This window comes from Sinocyclocheilus anshuiensis, unplaced genomic scaffold (assembly GCF_001515605.1).
Source record: "Sinocyclocheilus anshuiensis isolate Anshui unplaced genomic scaffold, SAMN03320099.WGS_v1.1 scaffold1114, whole genome shotgun sequence".
Lineage (NCBI taxonomy): Eukaryota > Metazoa > Chordata > Actinopteri > Cypriniformes > Cyprinidae > Sinocyclocheilus > Sinocyclocheilus anshuiensis.
The window spans coordinates 1,028,163-1,032,407 of record NW_015540838.1 but is presented as its reverse complement, the minus strand read 5'-3'; the positions used below and the strand labels follow the sequence as shown (position 1 = coordinate 1,032,407).

General features: G+C 39.5%; 1 long non-coding RNA gene across 1 annotated transcript in view; it reads right to left on the bottom strand.

The window, feature by feature from the left end:
- The window catches only part of LOC107687413 (uncharacterized), a 96,363-nt gene extending 93,924 nt beyond the window's left edge, over positions 1-2,439 (bottom strand). Inside the window, exon 1 of the long non-coding RNA XR_001634131.1 lies at positions 2,195-2,439. This is a non-coding gene — a long non-coding RNA (uncharacterized LOC107687413). The remainder of the gene's footprint in view (positions 1-2,194) is intronic.
- Between the last annotated feature and the right edge of the window lie 1,806 nt (positions 2,440-4,245).

Here is a 4,245-nt window from a genome sequence, read left to right as displayed (position 1 = left end):
CCCATTTTACTTACTCAGACCATGCGTTATTTGTTCAGTGAAATTATCAACGTGGTCTGGTGAAAGACGGGACCCGAGGCGATTAACAATAAAATTCCTGCACTTGAACTGGGCCGCACTATGGTACAAGTGCAAGTCTCACGGGCCGCAAGCATATCGTTTACATATTACGTCACCAATACAAACCAACCAGAATTATAATAGCCTATTATAACCTAAATATTATATCTAATCGATTACGTTCATTGAAATAAATAATTATACTCACCATTAATAAAACACCTGATGCTGTTGGGAGCTGACCAATTTTGTGGCCTGTAGTGAATATGATTACGCATCGCTCCAGTAGAGTTATTGTAAGACAATTTGACATTACACAGTTTACATCAAACTTTTCCGTTTCCTTCTAATTCAAAATAATCCCACACCTTCTCATCTTTCGCATGGTCATTTTTGAACTCGCCGCAACTGACACGAAGAAAACGCATGTGAGGTCTGAGGTAAAAATTTAGTTTTCAGATAAACTTTTAAAAATAATCCTTCTTTCATCTTCGGAACACAAATTAAGATATTTTTGATGGAATCTGAGAGCTGTCTGACCCTGCATAGACCGCAATACAGATCCGGCTTGATGCAGCTGACACAGAACAGCATATGCTGTTTACATCCAACGGATATTCTCCAAAATGGCGCTACAGGGTGATGCAGAGGAGACGAATTGTTGAATAAAGTTTTTTTTTTTTTTTCACACAAAAAGTAGGAGATATTTGGAGATATTTAGCATTACATCACTTGCTCACCAGTGGGTCCTCTGTAAGTGAATGGGTGCCATTAGAACAACTCCAGCCCATCATGTTTGTAATAAATTCATCATTACAGTGTTTTATCTTCCAAACGTAGCTTCCACCTAAAATATCATTCCATAACGCATAATAATGCTACTTCCTGTGGAAGAAAAAAATCCATCCCATTGCTAAAAACATCTTAATGATGGATTTGATTCTTACAAATGCAGAGCTTTTCACTTTACAAGACATTAATTGATGGCCTGGAGTCGTGTGAATTAGGCTACTTGTGGATTATTGTGATGTTTTTATCAGCCGTTTGAACTCTCATTGAACTCTCATTCTGACAGCACCCATTCACTGCAGAGGATCCACTGGTGAGCAAGTGATGTAATGCTACATTTCTCCAAATCTGTTCTAATGAATAAAAAAACGTATCTACATTTTGGACGGCCTGAAGGTGAGCACATTTTCATTTTTGGATTATTCCCTTTAGTGTGTATCAATCAAATCATCTGCACAGTGTTTCTGCAAACATACAAAGTAACAGTCTCAACAAATAATAGAAACGCAATCAGTGTCAACCACCTGTTTACATCTTCACAGTCAGTCTACTTCATTTGTGTTTTCATCAATTCATCTCTTTTCAATCAGTCAAAGAACAAATTAGTATCATTTTTAAAACCGTTTGGATAACCAGTTCTAGCAACAAACTACACATACAAATGCCCATCTGAACCTTCATAACAACCACTATAAAAACGGGATTGATCTTTCAAAGCACATCTCTGACAAGTCAGACACTAAACAAACATGGTGTGTAAACATGGTCACCTCACCTCTCAGGACATATTTGACAATAAAACTATGTGGTCAAAAACCAGGCTTGATTTAGAAATCACAAGACAGGCGAGACTGATACTTCTGGGTAACCTCATAATCTTGCAATGACACTACCTTAGCAGATCAACATAAACGGTAAGAGAAATTAAAAATGCACAGTGAAGAAGCATGCGTGATTGTGCGCGCGCACAAGTTGCCAACAAAGCGCTCGTGACTCGGGTGCAAGACATAAAACACGAGCCAAACTATCAAGTTCAACCCTATCCGAACTCTCTAATAACCCATATGACCGGGTCTACTGTCCTTCCAATGACTTAATGTCGCGGTGTTATGATTGTATCAGCTCATGAATAAAACAGAGATGATCACTATGATCGTTGGCACACACACTGATGAGGATGATGATGCTAGCCTGCTAGCTAATGTCTCTTGTATTAATAAAACATAACACCTCCTCAACGACAGCTCACAGCGGCTGTGATTAACACACGGAGCTAATTACAAGAGCCATAAACTAATCCAATCATCTTCCGTAAACCGAGGAGACGGTCAAAGGCGGAACTTACCTGAAATCCTTCTCTACAACATCAGAAATTTTTTGTTTTGAGATGTTGTAACTGAGCAGCGGCGGTTAGCGAATGAGTCAAGTGCCGCTTCAAGTGTTTTGAAGTCGTTTTACACCTCTGGCACACCGATATTAATGATATGGCTGTCACTTATCAATATTTATGGTGGTGAGAAGTGTTGGTAACGGGTCAGTGTTGGGGCACAGTGTTGTCTTTCTCTCCCCCCACCCCCGAAAGCCGCTCTTCCTGCGAGAAGAATAATGTGCGCGTGAAAACGCTCTGCCCACTTTCCAGTGTCGTGCGCTGCCATAGGTTGAACGCGAGCAGAGCGTAAGACACGGACCAATCGGGTTGGTTATTTTGTGATTTAAAAAAGCGCGTGTTTTGAGTAGTTTTATGTCTACTACTGTCTAAACCAGTGATGGGCAAACTTGGCCCTTCCAGGCCACTTTCCTGCAGAGATTTGATCCAACCCTGATACGACTCACCTGCCTGTAGCCTTCTAGTAGTCTTGAAGACAATGATTAGCTGGTTCAGGTGTGTTTGATTAGGGTTGGAGCTAACCTCTGAAGGAAAGTGGCCTGGAAGGGCCAAGTTTGCCCACCCCTGGTCTAAACAGTGCTAGTACGATGGTAGTGAGGCGGATTTTGATTCACATAAGAGATTCAAATTTTTTAATCCGTTTGTGTTTTCTCTCATTTTAATCAAATCTAAACATGCACCATCCGGAAGTCTTTGATTGCTGCTTTTTCAGCGTCTCACGCATGAGCACCGATTTGGGCTGTAACTGTTTTTGTTGTTGTTTTGAATTTTCTTTAGTTTATGAGTGAGCCAGTTTAATTTGCTACAAATTATTTATTGAATTATTTATTTCATGTCTACAAATCTGATAGCTTTAAGCATTATTGTCCCAACAAATGCAAATATTTGTCCATCACATTATAATTTCTCCTCCACTGATGTACTTTTATCAAACTATAGAAAAACTACAATAATAGCATAAATAAAGAATTTCAGTAACGCCCTAACGATATTTTAATATGGTTATTATTGGTCATTTTTAAACAATTTTTAGGCCCCTTCTCACCTTGTTGTGAAGTTCTGTACGATTCGTACAAACTAACCTCCTTTTAGTAGGTCAGGTCCTGGTTCACTATTAAAGGGGTCATATGATGCTGCTAAAAATAACATTATTTTGTGTATTTGGTGTAATGAAATGTGTTTATGCGGTTTAAGGTTAAAAAACACATTATTTTCCACATACTGTACATTATTGTTTCTCCTCTATGCCCCGCCTTTCTGAAACGCGTAGATTTTTTTACAAAGCTCATCGATCTGAAAAGTGAGGTGTGCTCTGATTGGCCTCATGCATGTGATGGAAATGTTACGCCCCTTACCATATTGTGATGCCGTGTCCTGTATCGACGAGACAAAAACATTAAAACCCATTATAAACGAGGCATTTGTTGCATCCAGTGGGGACATAATTACGGATTATAATGACTTATACTGTCTTTTTACGTGTTGCGTTGCATCACGCCGCGTAAACATAAAACCATGTCTGCATTTGTGATCGGAGAAAAGACAAGCAACATGGCTACTCTTACACTGCTCAAAACTCGCATTTGAATCATCAGTGGAAAATTCTTTTTCGCTTTCACAACATGGCGGCTGCGGTGGCAGCAACAATAAAGTTACGCCTTCTTTCTTTGCGTGAACATTTGGGCGACGTTATGCAAATCTTCCCACATGGTGACATAGACATGTGGGGGCGTGTTTAAACGAGGAGTTTTAGTAGGGCATGGACCAGTCTTAACTTTTATAAAGAATATCTCTTTGGGTTTGAGACTTTAGTCTTTGCAACTTTAGGGATCTTATCTATTCATGAACAGCTTGTAACACTCCAAAGAGAAAGGAAAACGTGAAATTGCATCATATGACCCCCTTAAAGTGCCCCTATTAGGCCATTTCGAATATTGCATTTCATGCAGTGTGTAATGTAGCTGTATGTGAATGTAAACGATCTGCAAGTTGTAAAGCCGAAAGTGCAA